This window comes from Hordeum vulgare, chromosome 1H (assembly GCF_904849725.1).
Source record: "Hordeum vulgare subsp. vulgare chromosome 1H, MorexV3_pseudomolecules_assembly, whole genome shotgun sequence".
NCBI classification, from domain to species: domain Eukaryota; kingdom Viridiplantae; phylum Streptophyta; class Magnoliopsida; order Poales; family Poaceae; genus Hordeum; species Hordeum vulgare.
In genome coordinates this window covers 256,941,344-256,959,378 of record NC_058518.1, presented here as the reverse complement: position 1 = coordinate 256,959,378, position 18,035 = coordinate 256,941,344, and the positions used below count along the sequence as shown (strand labels likewise).

General features: G+C 45.2%; 1 pseudogene; it reads left to right on the top strand.

Annotated features, from left to right (window-relative positions):
- Nucleotides 1-488: 488 nt before the first annotated feature.
- LOC123398341 overlaps nucleotides 489-18,035 on the top strand; it is a 29,948-nt pseudogene continuing 12,401 nt past the window's right edge.

Genomic DNA, 18,035 nt, shown 5'->3' with positions numbered 1-18,035 from the left:
CCATCCAGGTCCTCTCCAGCATCTGCACCAGCTCGGCCGCGTCGATCCTCTTCTGTCGCTCCAGCTCGGCGTCGCGACAGGTGGTGGACGGCGTCGGTCGCTGCAGCATGTACAGCAGAGGCAGTATCCTGGGGTCGGCCAATTGCGGCTGCGGCCGCACGTGGCGCGTCCTCGAGTGTGTGGCATGGGAGCTCAGAGACAGCCATTGGTGTCTGTAGAGCGACGGAGGACGAGGCCAGGAAGTGCAAGAAGGAGGCCGGTCCAGGCCCTGCTCGCCGACCTGCACCTGCACAACCAGTACGGGTCCCAGGCGCGTCAGTATGACGGCCAGGGCGCGGCCGGGTGGGCGACGAGCGAGCAGCACCAACAGCAGCTGCTCGGCCTCGACCTCGGCGGCGGGTGGAACGATGGCGTCGTCGTACTCCATCCCCGGCGTTTGCAGGTTGTCGGCGAAGAACCACGACGTGTGCGGCTGCTGCATCTGCATCATGGGCGACGGCGAGGCGGCGTCGGCCGGCCGCTGCGCGAGCAGCGAGGCTAGCTTGTCGTGGAAGTAGAAGTCGGCCGAGAGGTGCCGCTGGTGCTGGTCATGGCTCGCGCCTCACATCGGCCCGTGGTTGGATAAGTGGGACCTGGCCCCTAAACGCTCGGCGTCATACTTGTGCAATGCTTGAGATTCAGGGGTCACATCGTTGGGAGTGGGCCTACAACACCACCTACATCTAAGACGTCAAACAGTGTAGTGTGACGCTTAAGTGTCAGCGTCACATAAAGAAGTCAGCCGTACGATTTTTTTTAAACGCCGTTCAGTTTATAAATATTTTGGTTCGAGAGATCAAATTTATCGATTTTACCGCCACGTTCTCCTCCCGAAACCACCCCACCACCTTCTCAGTTTGTTGTCATGCACAGGAACACACACCAAAAGAGCTGCGTAGGTGAAGCTTAAAGCAAAATCAAAAGCCATGAGACAGGAAAAAGAACAAGCCGGCACCAGCGGAGCTTAAAAAAGCCTACAGCTCGGTGGAAACGCCGTGGTCCAATGCGTGCTCGACTAGCGTCCGAATATAGAACAAAAACGTCACGGTAGACCGACGTTTCTACGTATAGCTGCAACGTCATGGACTCTGATGTTTTTAAAAAGGTCAGATCCGAAAATACTTCCACAACGAGTTCATACTGTACAATCTTTTCATCACGGGGTTTTTTCACTATTCCGACCCACGGGCGTAAAATAATCACAGAACAAATTCGTTTCGAAACATTTTCACATTTTGACTCTTTCTTGAAACGCCATAAACCGTGGTGTTGCAGCTCTTCATAGAAACACCACTCTATTGTGGCGTTGCTCGCCATGTGCGCAACGCCAGTCTACTGTGGCGTTGCAGGCCTTATGTGCAACGCCAAGCGCACTGGCGTTTCTGGGCTTTATATCTGCCCACCCCGACCCCCTTGCCCACCAACCACCATTTCTCCTCTTCTCTTGTTCTTCCTTTGACGAAAAAGCTCTCCCTCCTCCTCGAGATCCACCCCTTCGATCTGCCTCCTCCCTCAACCTTTTTGTTGGTTCTTTGGGGCAAATTGAAGAGGTCGGTAAGCTCCTCCAATCCCTAAAATTAGTTTTTGCAATGACTTTGTATTTGTGTAGCTTTTCTTTGGGGCATAGAAACGCCAGCCGTCATGGCGTTGCAGCCCCTCCCAGAAACGCCAGTGTTGTTGGTGTTTCTTTAGACCAGAACCTGGCAGTAGCCCTTTAGACCAGAACAAGTTCATAGTTGGCGTTTCTAACTTCAAAGTAGCATGACATGACAAGTTCACACTTCAAAGTACTTAAAATTCCATAAGCCAAGTGGATACTTCAAACTACATAAAACTCCATAAGCCAAGTACTTACTTCAAACTTCAAAGTACATAAGACTCCATAAGACAAGTTCAATACTAGCATGACATGACACTAATAGTTCATACTTCATTTCCTTCCTATCTTTGCAGCCATCTTGCCCTTAGTAACGTAGCCCTCTGGAGTATTCTGCCAGCCAGGACGTCGGATGTTCCTTGAGCTAGCTCGACGTGTTTCTTCCGTCGCCTGAGTGAGTTGACTTGGCTGTGGAGCATCTTCCATCTGCGAAGCCCCAAACTCAATGAAGTTCGGATCCGTGGCCTGGTTGTCTGACTCCTCTTCTTCTTCAAACTCCTCAACATGTGCTCGGCTAGAAGAAGCACGTGCTCGACTCGAAGACGGACGAGCGGAAGGGGCCCGTGGACGGCTGGCAGACGGACGGGCGGAAGACTGCACATCCATCATGTACTGCGCACGTGCCCTCACATCGGTGGACGAAACTCCGTGGCAAGAAAGTAAAGCCGCTAGTGTGCGACACTGATTGGCGACCTTCTACGCAAGGAAAAGATAATGACATGTTAATATGCTAACAAAGCTACGACAACTAAAACAACTAACAAAGCTACGACAACTAAAAGAAAGGTTAACAAGGCATCTAACCTGCAGAGTAGTTCTAACAAACCCGTCCGTTTGTGAAGATGGGGCATGGACAAGGGCCACGTTACTATCTGAAAAGACCTCGATGACGCCTAGAGGGGGGGTGAATAGGCTATTTAAAAACTTCTTCGAATTTGGCTTGAACCTAATGCGGAAATAGACTAAGAGAGTACTTGTTAAGCATAAATCCTAAATGCACTAGGCACTGCAACGTGTATCAACAACACGATCTACCAAGATGGGCACAATGCAGTTACTAACAAGCACAAGTAAGTTACACAAACTTACTTGAGCTATATCACACGACAAGTAGGTAAATAACACAAGATACTAGATCACACTATATCACACGATATATCAAGGGCTGCAAGTATGTACGTGTGGATATAGAGGATATGCTTGTATGATTAATCTTGTACAAGAAATATCCAACAGAATATAATGAGCACAAACAATATGCAATGTATGTAAGCTCAAATAACACAAGTAAACCACAAGTAAGGAGTTAGGCTTAAGGATAACCAAGGTCACTGAGACGAAGATGTATCCCGATGTTCACTTCCTTGGAGGGAAGCTAGTCACCGTTAGAGAGGTGGATGTTACCACGAAGGCACACCAACGCCACGAAGGCTCACCCTATTCTCCCTTTGAGATAACACCACGAAGGCGTTTCTCAACCACTAGTGGTAAGCCTTTGAGGTGGCTTCCAAACCCTCACAAACTTTTCCGGGGGAAATCACACGGATTGATTCCTCTCCGAAAAACTCCTACCGCCTAGGAGTCTCCAACCTCCAAGAGTAACAAGATCACGGGGAATGCTCAAAACTTGCTCAAATCACAAATAGCTTGGGTCGAGAGAAGGAGAGGGAGAAGATCTATCTTTTGATTGGAACAACTCTCAAAGGGGCTCACAGATGCTCTTGGGATCTAAGATTTGGAGTGAGCAAATGTGTGTGAGGTGGAAATGTGTTCTTATGAGGATAAGGCTGTGTTGGGCAACCCTCTCACGAAGTGGGAGGGGGGTATTTATAGAGTGGAGAGAAAAAGAGCTGTTGGGGACACTTTAAGTCACACAGGGTCCGGACGTCCGACAGTTGTCGGAAGTCCGGGCGACCGCGAGGGGTCGGACGTCCGACACGGGTCGGTCGTCCGGGGCTTGTAGATACGACTGAAACTATTTTGAATTAAAAAGCGACCGACGTCCGACACTGGTCGGTCGTCCGAGGCCTGTAGGTGTGCCTGAACATATTTGAATTCATCAGTATACGGACGTCCGGAGTGGCCCGGAAGTCCGTGTTATACAGCACAAGATCTACTGGTGGTGGCTTCCGGATTTCCGATGGGTGTCGGACATCCGGTGCTCGGGCATCCGGAGGAAGCCGGATTTCCGTGATATAGTGCACACATTCTACTGGTGTTGACCTCCGGATTTCCGGAGCTTGGCCGGACGTCCGGCCCTCGAACGTCCGGAGGGAGTCGGATTACCGAGATATAGAACTCAACTTCTACTGGTGCAGGCTTCCGGATTTCCGGGACTTGGCCGGTCATCCGGGCCTCGGACGTCCGGAGGGAGCCGGAAGTCCGAGTTAAATGGCTCTGAATTCTCTGGTATAGGATTCCGGATTTCCGAAGTAGTCGGTCCTCTGGCCCTCGGACGTCCGGAGGAAGCCAGAAGTCCGAGGCACTGGTTCTGTTTACAAATAACAGCAAAGCAGTGGAGATGTGGTCTGAGCAGAAAGTGAAGTTGTAGTTTGAGAAAGTTCATCACAAAACCTGTGATCCCCTCTTAATAGTGCGGGATCCCTAAGGACTCAAGAATCATAAAAGAGTACTGATGATCCATACTTGAGTGTATACTTTTATTCGCTGATCATCACTCCGCACCACTAACGTCAAAGGAACTGATACCTTTGAGTTAGCCCTTTCACGTGAGCTTGATGTTGTTGTTCCTTCTTGGCTCAAGTTGAAAGCAGGACATGATGAAGTCTTCAAGTAGCTTTCCCATACACAATGTGGAAAGCCTAGCTTATGTATTTATCTTCATTTGTCCACCATGTGAACATCCACAGGAATCAAGCATGTAGTGCTCAAGAATGCTTATCTTGATCTTGTCCTTGTTAGCACATGAGATTGTCCTTATCAACACATGATCATTGACAATAGTTTCAATGATATATTCGTGCTAATCCACTTGAACTTGCACACCACAATCTTGAACTTGCACACCACAATCTTGATGACGATCACCACTTGACGTCATCCTTCCTAGGTTGTATGAGATCTTCCTTTTGACGCAAGACCAATGGAAACACACCTACCCCCCACATAGGAGTCTCACAAAGACCATGGGTTAGTACACAAACACGTAATGGACAATGCTTACCATACCATGGGATCACTTGATCCCTCTCGGTACATCTTATACGCTTTGTGTGTTGATCATCTTGATTTGCTCTTAGTCTGAGATCTTGATCAACCTGGTGTTTCTATGACCATTCTTTGGATAATACCTTGAATAACATCTTGGTCAACATATAAACTCCTTGAACCCAACAGATGGACTTCAAGAAGTGCCTATGGACAAATCTTATAAATATAACTTAAGGCAACCATTAGTCCATAGGGATTGTCATCAATTACCAAAACCACATATGGAGATATATTTTGCTCTATCAATCTCCCCCATTTTGGTAATTGAAGAAAACCACTTCAAGAGAGTTTATATAAGGAAATAAGCATAACCAAGCGCACACATACAAGGTAATAGTGCATGTGAGCAAGATGTAAATGCTTACGCAATAAAAGCAAAACCCTCTAAACATATCCAAAGTAAACTCTCTAAACTTCTCCCCCATTGGCATCGATTGCCAAAATGGACGAAAAGTTTAGAAAGCAAATATAGTAGGTGGTCCTCCAAAAAGTGTGTACTTCTCAGCAAATGAGTGCAGAAAATACAAAAATACAATGATAAGTAGTTGGAGGAAAACAAACTATATTAAGGACCCAAAGATTGCAAGAAGAATCGTATGCCACAAAGACATACAAAGATAGAGGCAAGCAATCAAAAGATCCCAGATAGAACAAACAATCATATGGTCCTTCGAACCACATGAATAAAAGATATTATGATAAAGACAACATAATGCTTTATCAAAAACTAGAGAAGCTCCCCATGATTTGTGCACTAATATGAGATTTTTGTATTTGACACAGGCGCACAAAGTAGGATCGTTGCTCCCCCAGAATTAATAGAAACACACAACGAGTGCAAGAAGATAGCTGAGACAATAGGCATATCAATTGCACAAAACTAATGGTTGAGCAATATGTAAAGGAAGCAATTTTTAAGAATAAGCTCAACCAAAGTAATGTGTGTGAGTCATGGCAAAGCACTTGAGAAGACTTAAGATAAGGATGAGCATTGCTCATCAACATAGTCTTGATGAATATGAGATACAAAGTGCAAGACATATCATTCCCACACACACATACTAGAAAATGGGTTCACAAGCTTACTAATAAACAAAATAAGAACCAACGCTTGTGACAACCCATTGTGAAGATAGGAAGTAGGAATCTTGTCAAGAGGAGGGATACTAATTGAAAATGGCAAAACCCTCATCAAGACAAGCATGAGGAAAAATAATCTTCACGGCCAAAGAGTGCACCAAGATGTAGGAAAATAAGATACGCACTCAAAACTAATCCTTTCACGTTGCCACCAAAACCGAAAAAGGAAATGCAGCGATGGACGTGAAAGAAAAGAGGATATCAATTAGAGATGTAACTTCTCTCATGTAACCAAGATTCTAAGTAGAAGACAATCATGATGATATATATATCCACAAAGAAGGATGTACACACGAAATGGTTACAAGAAGGAAGAACACTAGATATCCAAAAAGGGAAGTCATAAATATATCAATGAGATCTTTTGCTTGGAAGCATAGCACATGGCCTAATATTTTCTTATTATATAATATGAACTTCCAACATACGAACATCAAAGACATCACAACTAGCAGTAAGACATCATCGTTCGGATGCTTTGAGAAAGCAAACAAGTACTACGAGAACAAAACAAGAGATTCATGCCATGATGCAACCTGGAAAAGAAAAGACAGGTTGGGTCCTTTGCAAGAAAAGAATGCATGAAGTGGATACTTGTTACCGAGACAACATTGGATTGATGTAGTAGATAGTTGTTCTTTGATCATCCTAACTTGGCTCCAATAATCACATGGTCTCAACATCTTCCTTATAGGTGAGCCGAGCATCCAATGCATCTCGAGTTGTTCCTGGAACAACAAAGCAAACAAAATGGTGCCCAAACTCATTGGGACCAAAGAGTTAGAAAACCTGCAATACATAGGACAAACTCCACACACATATGTGCATATAGATATGAATTTGAATTTCATGCACAGTTTAGCCAATTTATGACAGGGTGGAGTTTCCCTTATATATTGGGTCAAAGGAGGAAAGCAAGCAAAAGAAGTTGTATATAGTAGCTAGATATGCATGCTCAAGACTCTCAAGAATCAACTCAACACAAAGTTGATAAGTCATCAAAAGACAAGATATCAAGTGATAAAAAGATCCTAAAACAAAAGAGAGTGTTTTTAAAGGGAATAGAAAAGCTCCCCCAAGGGACGTGCATTATATAGAATTTGCATTTGAATACAAAACGCACACGATGGGATCATCACTTTCTCTATATCTATAACCACACTAGACATGCTAAGAATAGATTCATAAGAGGCAAGAAAGACAAATGAAACACAAAATCCAATGTAAAGATGATTATCAATTCCAATCATATGATGGGAATACCAATTGTCAAGGACAAGAAGTATTTTTGAAATGATACTCATTGGTAGATCACAAATATATCCAAGATCATCTTTACCCATAAAACGCAAGCAAATGACTCTTGTAGAGATAACATGCCACCAAGGAACAAGATAATTTACAATATCAACACTAAGTGGCAACACCTCAAATGTACACATTTTCTAGGTTTGTAATATGCACATAGCATATTACTCCCCCATAATGTGATAAACCAACAATATTAACAAGTGGCAAATTGAAACCAACAAAAGATAATTAATGGACCATATAGAATTTGAATTTCTCATGAGTAAGACATACCACATAGACACTAGATAATCTTGAAGCATCAAAACTAAGTGGTATTCCCCATGTATACACATTTATAGGATTGTGAGGTGTGCAAAGCACATCACTCCCTCACAATGGGATAATCCATTAATCTCTCACACGAGCCAACAAAAATACAAACAAGAGACAAAAGGCTCAATACAAGACTCACATGTACATGATATGCAAACCAACATACCCATACTCGATTACTCAAGATAAGAAAGTTGGAAGCACAACATGTGCAAACGCATGCAAGGTACAAAACCACAACATGCAAAGGGGGCAAGCACCTAACAATGAAAACAATTTAAGTATAAGTTACCGTAAGGAGGCACATTGGATATAAGATAGAAACTCGATAATCCAAATGACTTGGCTTGAGATAATAGGAATGATGAAGACCCCTTAATTCTTCATTATGAATCCAAGTCTCTAATGTCCTCCAAGGTCACCTATTGATCAAGTTTGAGCTTGTTGGTCCCCAACTACGTTGGGTCCTAAGAGGTTAATCACAATAGGCTTGGCAACCCAAATGGTTCTTTTCTTGACACCATTTTGAGTACCAACAAACTTGGCAAACACATTGCCAACCTTATCCTTCCCAAGGGAATATGTATCATCAATAGTGATTGGGTTGGATAAGTTACCTTTCGTGCAAGACGAAGCGACGTGACCCTTCTCACGACATAAGTAGCAACATCTACCCTTTGTTTTCTTCCCATTTGATTTCTCACCTTGGGGAGTGTTGGCTTGGGTCTTATTGGGAAGAGGCCTTCCTTCAACTTGTAGTTGAATATGTGATTGAGTTTGTGGCCGCTTCCCTTGTTGCTTGTGACTTTGAGACTTCGTCTTCAGAGGGCAAGATCTAACATGGTGCCCTTTAACTTTGCACCTGAAGCAAATGATTTTGGCCGAATTCTTGACTTGTTCTAGGCCCCTCTTGTTCTTGTTTGAGTTTACTCCAAACTCATTTTTGTCATTCGGAGATGTTTGCTCACAGAGGACGTTGTTGAGTGTGGGCATCCCTTCATGACACTGTTCCAAGTCTTTCTTCAAAGAAGTGACTTGGGCCTTGAGCTCTTTGATTTCCTCTGCACGGTTAGTATCAATGCAAGTACTAGAGGAAGTGTAAGCTTCAATGTTAGAGCAACAAGGCAAGGAAAGTAATTCATCACACGAGGTAGCAACATTGTGAGTAGACGAATTACGAGGACTAGCACATGGAAATATAGTACTTTGACTAGAAGTAGTGCCATTGTCCACATGAGGCTCGCTTGATGTTACCTTGGTGATGATAGCCTCATGAGCTAACTTTTGCACATTATGGGATATCAGAAGATCGGCATGAGAGCTTGTGAGCATTACATGGTTTTCTTCCAACTTCCCATAATTGCTAGTTAGTAAATCAAGTTGAGCACGTAGCTCAACATTCTCCTTCAATGTTGATACTTCAAATGAGGAAGAGTTAGATGTACAAGTATCATCAACAATATGAGAGGAGTAAGTAGCAAATAGAGACTTCTCATGAGTAGATTGAAGCTCCTCATAGATCTTAGAGGTTTTGATGAGCTCTCCCTTGACATTATTGCATTCAAGGAGAAGGACTTCAAAATCCTTTTTAAGTATATCAGGAGCAACTTCAATCTCTCCTTTTGAAGATCTTAAGTCTCTACATGCTTGATGACTCTTCTCAAGTTCATGTTCAAGTTGTTCACTTTTAGCTTGTTCATGATTAAGTGAATCATTACAATTTTCAAAGTAAGCAAGAACATCTTGGAATCTTTGAAGAGCGTTATTTTTAGCTTTATGAAGAATTTTACTGATCACATAGATATTTTCAGTCAAGTCATCATCATCATCCTCATCGCAAATATCATCGTTATTGCACAGGGAAGATGATACCTCATTATTACCTCTTGCCATGAGGCACATGTGAACTGGAGGAGTTGATGATGATTCTTTTGGTGAATCAGATTCTTCATTAGTCAAAAGTACTTCATATTTCTTGATATCCCCTAAATGATTAGTCATAGAGCAACTAGGGAGAAACAAGATATTTTGATCAAGAGGACACGAGGAAGCAGGCATATCACCACAGACATTTGTTAAGAAATCTTTAGGTGAAATGCATGACCTATCAGCACAATAATTTACACTATGTGTGGTGCTAGATATGCTCGTGTCCATAGAGGCTATGACATTTTCATCAACATATATTTCTTCACTCACCATGTCATTACCTTGTGAGATTGAAGATGCTGAGGTGTGCAAGCAATCGGATATGGAAGTAGTGGTGGACTCTTTAAGATCGAAAAGAGTGAAGAGTTCATGCACCAACTCCTTCTTCATAATACCGTCTTCGTCAAGATTGGACCCACCATATATATCTTCAAGTTTAATCCAAACTTCATGAGCTGACTTGCAAGTCGAGATAGACTTAAACACTTCAGGACTTATGGTTCGATGAATGGCAAGAAAGGCCTCACAATCAAGATACATTTCATTAGTAGATGAAGATGAATCATCCTTTTTGTCGGCAATCCCTACAAGAACAATTCGTAAAGTATTTGGACCCATGGCCCGAAAGTGATCAAGCATACGAATTCTCCATAGGGTATAATTTGTGCCATCAAAGTCAAAGATGCCATTGTGCACTAATTCAATAGTCGACATCGATACTCTCTAGGTCGTGAAACCTAATTAAAGAGAGACCTAGCTCTGATACCAATTGAAAAGACCTCGATGACGCCTAGAGGGGGGGTGAATAGGCTATTTAAAAAACTTCTTCGGATTTGGCTTGAACCTAATGCGGAAATAAACTAAGAGAGTACTTGTTAAGCACAAATCCTAAATGCACTAGGCACTGCAACGTGTATCAACAACACGATCTACCAAGATGGGCACAATGCAGTTACTAACAAGCACAAGTAAGTTACACAAACTTACTTGAGCTATATCACACGACAAGTAGGTAAATAACACAAGATACTAGATCACACTATATCACACGATATATCAAGGGCTGCAAGTATGTACGTGTGGATATAGAGGATATGCTTGAATGATTAATCTTGTACAAGAAATATCCAACACAATATAATGAGCACAAACAATATGCAATGTATGTAAGCTCAAATAACACAAGTAAACCACAAGTAAGAAGTTAGGGTTAAGGATAACCAAGCTCACTGAGACGAAGATGTATCCCGATGTTCACTTCCTTGGAGGGAAGCTAGTCACCGTTAGAGAGGTGGATGTTACCACGAAGGCACACCAACGCCACGTAGGCTCACCCTATTCTCCCTTTGAGATAACACCACGAAGGCGTTTCTCAACCACTAGTGGTAAGCCTTTGAGGTGGCTTCCAAACCCTCACAAACTTTTCCGGGGGAAATCACACGGATTGATTCCTCTCCGAAGAACTCCTACCACCTAGGAGTCTCCAACCTCCAAGAGTAACAAGATCACGGGGAATGCTCAAAACTTGCTCAAATCACAAATAGCTTGGGTTGAGAGAAGGAGAGGGAGAAGATCTATCTTTTGATTGGAACAACTCTCAAAGGGGCTCACAAATGCTCTTGGGATCTAAGATTTGGAGTGAGCAAATGTGTGTGAGGTGTAAATGTGTTCTTATGAGGATAAGGCTGTGTTGGGCAACCCTCTCACGAAGTGGGAAAGAAAAAGAGCCGTTGGGGAAACTTTAAGTCACACACGGTCCGGACGTCCGACAGTTGTCGGAAGTCCGGGCGACCGCGAGGGGTCGGACGTTCGACACGGGTCGGTCGTCCGGGGCCTGTAGATACGACTGAAACTATTTTGAATTAAACAGCGACCGGACGTCCGACACTGGTCGGTCGTCCGAGGCCTGTAGGTGTGCCTGAACATATTTAAATTCATCAGTATACGGACGTCCGGAGTGGCCCGGAAGTCCGTGTTATACAGCACAAGATCTACTCGTGGTGGCTTCCGGATTTCCGATGGGTGCCGGACATCCGGTGCTCGGGCATCCGGAGGAAGCCGGATTTCCGAGATATAGTGCACACATTCCACTGGTGTTGACCTCCGCATTTCCGGAGCTTGGCCGGACGTCCGGCCCTCGGATGTTCGGAGGGAGTCGGATTACCGAGATATATAACTCAACTTCTACTGGTGCAGGCTTCCGGATTTCCGGGACTTGGCCGGACATCCGGGCCTCGGACGTCCGGAGGGAGCCGGAAGTCCGAGTTAAATGGCTGTGAATTCTCTGGTATAGGATTCTGGATTTCCGAGGTAGTTGGTCGTCCGGCCCTCGGACGTCCAGAGGAAGCCGGAAGTCCGAGGCACTGGTTCTGTTTACAGATAACAGCAAAGCAGTGGAGATGTGGTCTGAGCAGAAAGTGAAGTTGTAGTTTGAGAAAGTTCATCACAAAACCTGTGATCCCCTCTTAATAGTGCGGGATCCCTAAGGACTCAAGAATCATAAAAGAGTACTGATGATCCATACTTCAGTGTATACTTTTATTCGTTGATCATCACTCCGCAGCACTAACGTCAAAGGAACTAATACCTTTGAGTTAGCCCTTTCACCTGAGCTTGATGTTGTTGTTCCTTCTTGGCTCAAGTTGAAAGCAGGACATGATGAAGTCTTCGAGTAGCTTTCCCATACACAATGTGGAAAGCCTAGCTTATGTATTTATCTTCATTTGTCCACCATGTGAACATCCACAGGAATCAAGCATGTAGTGCTCAAGAATGCTTATCTTGATCTTGTCCTTGTTAGCACATGAGATTGTCCTTATCAACACATGATCATTGACAATAGTTTCAATGATATATTCGTGATGATCCACTTGAACTTGCACACCACAATCTTGATGACGATCACCACTTGACGTCATCCTTCCTGGGTTGTATGAGATCTTCCTTTTGACGCAAGCCCAATGAAAACACACCTAACCCCCACATAGGAGTCTCACAAAGACCATGGGTTAGTACACAAACACGTAATGGACAATGCTTACCATACCATGGGATCACTTGATCCCTCTCGGTACATCTTATACGCTTTGTGTGTTGATCATCTTGATTTGCTCTTAGTCTGATATCTGGATCAACCTAGTGTTTCTATGACCATTCTTTGGATAATACCTTGAATAACATCTTGGTCAACATATAAACTCCTTGAACCCAACAGATGGACTTCAAGAAGTGCCTATGGACAAATCCTATAAATATAACTTAAGGCAACCATTAGTCCATAGGGATTGTCATCAATTACCAAAACCACATATGGAGATATATTATGCTCTATCACTATCGTTGATACATCTCCATAGCTCCGTGCCCTGGATAAAACATATGTGACATACCACCCACGAATAAATGACACTTGTTCATATTTTAAAAGATGGACGTACCACTCGGTCATGAAGAGGGCCATAGTCAAGATGCGCTCCAACTGTCTCCCTAATAGAATTGTTGAATGCAGCATCAGCAGCCTCACTCGGAAGTAAGTCCAAGCAATCGGAACGAGTCCAGGCACCCTTATGGATAACTCTGTACTCTGTACGCATCTACTCCAAAAGCCTTAAATATGCCGCCTCGTCAGTGTCGGGTGTTTGATCATTTTCAACTCGAGCATGTCTCTGAGCATTCCACATGTCCACCCAAATCATGTGGTGCTCCTCCCAATTGATGATACTCTTATTGTTTTGCCGATTTGTCCTACAAAGCAATAGTTAAATACTACATCAGTTCCATTTTTTCGTGTTAGACATTGATCAACAGGATAAACACGTGATACAAAATACTCACTTATGCAGCCGCACACTTGTCTTGATGTAATCCGACGGGGTGCGTTGTTGTACCCCGAACTGCTTTGAAACACGATGAGGAAGATGCCACTCCACCGCAAAGAAGCATATCATGGGGCACCGCACACGCCAAAGATGCTGGTCACGAAGGCACATGTTGCTCAGAGGAAACTGCCTAAGTACCGTGTACGGCCTCCAATTCACCTACATAACGACAAGTCACTCGACCATCCATGAAAAATTTCCAAACAATTTGCGAAAGCATTTACCTGTTCATAAGTCAGCATGTCTAGCTCGCTTATGTATGCCTTATACCCAGGGCCGACTTTGGCCCAGTGCGACAGGTGCGACGGCCCGGGGCCCAGCCTAAAGGGGGGCCCATAGTATATATGCAATGTCTATATATTAAAGATTTACAGAGTAGAGGTGATACAAAAAAGAAAAAGAAATACTCATGTCCAGCAGCCCCAGCGGCCCATCCCAGCAAAGCAGCCACACCCATGCGTGGACACACCCACGTATCCACCAGGAATACCATCAGGCAGTTGCCGACTTGCCCTAGTTCCGATCCTGAATCTCCTCCTAATTAATCTCCATCAAAACAAAGCGACGAACCAGTCTGCGAGTCTGCGACGAACACGCACGCACAACCAGGAGCTGAGTTTGGGGTTGGGGATCAAATCGGCAAGGCGACGCACGGTGGCACCGCACGTCCGCACAGCCCCACCGAACCAGGAGTCGGCAAGATCATTATTTAGAAGGTAATTGTCAGATCAATCTCTTCCTAGTTTATGAATTATGAGCGAATATTTTCTGGTGGTCTCAAACTCTCAATCTAGAAATTGCAAATCATTAATCTATCATCTGGTATTCGCGTCTCTGACTTGCAGCGTAATCATATTAATTAAAAAACATCTATCTGGATGTCAGAAAAGAAAGAACAAGAAGAGAGTAGACAAGTTGATTAAATCCGACGAAGGCTCTATGGATAAGTTTGTGTTCAAGAAAGATGCTGCTACAAATCGTGAGCAATTATCTATCACAAATGGCGAAGAACAACCCGATCATACTGAGAACGTAGTTGAGGACAATCGTGGCGAGGAAAATCATGCCAATGTTGATGCCAATCAGAACACTGAAAATTTTAGTGACCATGAGAATCTTGGAAATGTAGATGAGCAGGCTTCTTATTTTGATATTGATGATCCTAGAACTTGGAACATTCTTGACAATAAATCAAGAGATATTCTCATTGAAAAAGGACCTATAAGGGAATTCTGTGGGGACCCCGACTAGCAAGTCGAGTTCGCCGTGCCCAGTGACCCCAAGGATCAATGTTCACTGAACACAGATACTGAATAATAGAGTCTTACATCCAAGTACCGAAATTATTACATCAAACGACCAGAAGGTCGGGTTCAAGAGCGAGGCCTAAAGCCAATTAAACAGATACATCGAGTAGCGGAAACTCGTAAGGGCTAAGCGGTGCCCATGCCATCAAGCCTACACCGACAGGCATTCTGACTTGGAAGCGTCCTAGATTGCAGGTTCGTCTCCGACGGCGTAATCGTCGCCAAACTCCGATCCTTCCATGTATGGTCAATAATATAACCAGTGGCAAGCCAATGAGTACTTTGAATGTACTCGCAAACAGCCCATGATATGAACATTTATAGCGAAGAATACAGTAACATGTATCTTTGGTGGAATGCAATTTGGTGGAATGATCAGGTATATGCAACAAGTTAAAGAATTACTCTCAAGAATAGGTTACAGATATCAACATATCTGCTAAGGGTTGAACACACCGGGTTCTCCCTATATGCCAAGTCATCGGACTTGTCATAACCTCAATGTATTAATGAGGGCTAAACCATCCGGGTTTACCCTATATGCCATGTCACCGAACTTGGTCATATTATTGTGATTATCAAAACAACACCTTTTTAACACCACACACACACACACTTGGTTTATGCGGAAACGCTGGACGTAGTTTAAGCAGCACCACCCAACAGTCCTTGACCGTGGACACGACTATTCGAATAGTTTGACACTCTCCAGAGGTAGTACGCTGGACCCACGAGAAACAGGAAACTTTCGTGTCATCTACGACTCGCGGTATATCACATATACCCGAGGTAAGTACCCGATCATCATATTTCCCCTGACGATACTAGACAAAGAGGTCCACTCGATTGGTACCTAGCCCACATGTTGTGCGTCTTACGAGCACCGACTCTGGACTGTATCAACCATGCAGGGACCAACGGTGTGCCTGGAACTCATAATAATGGCATAGTCGTCCTACCTGGCACGACCCCATCACGAGAGTGACACCGATCACTCCCGCCACTAGTAATGTGGCTCTTTGCTAGTACCGACCAGAGTAATCAACAAAGCCCCGTCCCATAAAGGGGTAACGTGGTCGTACTGGTAAGGTTGGGACGGTCGACACATCATAAATCTAATCCCATTTCCAAAACCGTACTCACACAAAAACACTGGTGCACCACTTCACCAAAAGTGATCACCAACTCATCATCACCCTCGGGCATTAGTGGCACCCGACGGGGTTTTCATAAACTCTTTATTTAACTCATCATCATGCTCATGATAAAATGCTCTATCTTTACTTGTCAACATGGTATTAACATGACCCTCAAGGGGTAGGGTCAAGCTCAGTGCAATGATCCTATAACTTTACTAGTCAACATGACAGTAGCATGATCCTCATAGATGGTAAGGTCAAGCTCATCATGTTTGTGCTCCGAGGAGCCATATGATTAACATCACTATCATGCAAGTGCTTCGAAGAAGCCTTCCGTACCATCACCACAATGATGAACCGGCATCGTGATCACATGCAACGGGAGAATACCAACTATACTAGCATGCAACAATGTTTGTGCTCAAGTCATGGTCAAAGGGCTGCTTGCCTTGGTCAGCTAGGTATCCGGGGTCTTCGAGGTCTTCCGCTCCGGATCCTCCGTCACTCGGTAACTCTACCGTCGAAAAAGGGAATAAATAAATAATAGCTCACACCAAAACAGATCACAAGGTGCTTTTAAAAATGTTGCAAAGTTTGAATAAAATCAGTTTATTATTTTGGAAAATGTTTCCTATAGTTTTTATTAGCTAAGCATATTTATTTAAAAGAAAACAGAAGCAAACAAATGCTTTTAATATCATTTTATTACACCAAAATACTTTCTGTTTTTGATAAATGCCAAACTCTACAGAATCAATTACCACACATTTTAGAAAATTATTGGTGGAAGAATCATATTTTTCTACTGGCTAAATATTTTTATAAGAATCATTTAAGCTGCAGGTTAAAAATAAAAGAAAAAGGCCAGGGGGGAGAGATCTAGCCGGCCCAACCAGCAGACCGGCCACCAGGCGCGCGCGAGCCAGGTTCAAACCTGACCTGCGGGCCCCTGGGGTCAGTGTCAGCGGCTGCGCGCGCTGGCTATCCCAGGACACCGATAGGTGGGCTCCACCTGTCGGGTCCTTCTCCTACCTCCGGCCGGAGAGCTGGAGACGGACACCGGCGAGGCTACCGTTGCCCTCACGCCAGTCTAGGAGCGGGAACGGGTCCCTCGTTCCTCCGCCTACCTGCTCGTTGTCGGGACATCACCGGAGGTGGTCTGGATCACCGACGACGAGGTGACTGTGGCGGAAGGGTTTCGGGTTGGCGTCGAGCTAGTGGCTAGGGGCACGGATTCGCTCGGTGAAGTTGGGGGAAATGGTCCTGGCGTCAAGGGGAGTGCAATGGGAGGTCGGGCAGCGTAGGAGCCGGCGTGTAGCCGGAGATCGACCGGAGCTCCGAGGCGGAGGGGCCTCGGTCGATCTCGAGCACCGAGGCTCTGCGAGCTCGATTGGGCGGCTAGGGGGAGTCTAGTGGTTGTGCTGAAGCTGCCTGGGGGGTGCTGGGGTGCCGGGGGGGGCTATTTATAGGCCAGCGACGGTGAGCCGACTCGGGCGCGCCGGTGACTCACCGTGGTGCGCGTGCGTGCACAGTGAGGTGCTGGCCGCGAAACCACGGGTTCGGGACGTGGTTTAGGACCTCCTGGTGCATCGGCCGTAGAGGGAAAGCGAGTGGGGTCGAGCCGCAGCGACCGTGCATGCTCGGCCGCTTCGGGCGCGCGCGGGCATGTGTCGCCTGAGCTCTTGCGCGAGGGGAGGGGGTCCCTGGTGGTAGCTTTGCACTGAATGGCTGTCGGGGGAGCGTTTGGACATTACTGGGGAGGTTGGGACTGGCCGGGGCGACGTCCCCTTGCTGGAGGCTCTCTGTAGCGCGCCTAGAGCGCAGTTTTGGCATGCCACGGCATGCTGGCGCGCTCTGGGGCACTTGGGACGTGTCCTCCATGTCCTGAGTGTTGCTGGGAGTGTGCCTAGCCGTTGTGTGTTAGTGGGAGCAGGAGCTGGTCAAGGAGGCAAGGAACACTAGTGTTGCCAGTACTGGCCTGCGGCTCAAATTGAAGATCTTGTCACTTGTGCTTGGAGTTGGGGAGGGGCTGGTTGACTGGGTGCTCAGGGTGTTCTGGGCCTCTAACCCACCAAGTTTGGGGTCTTGC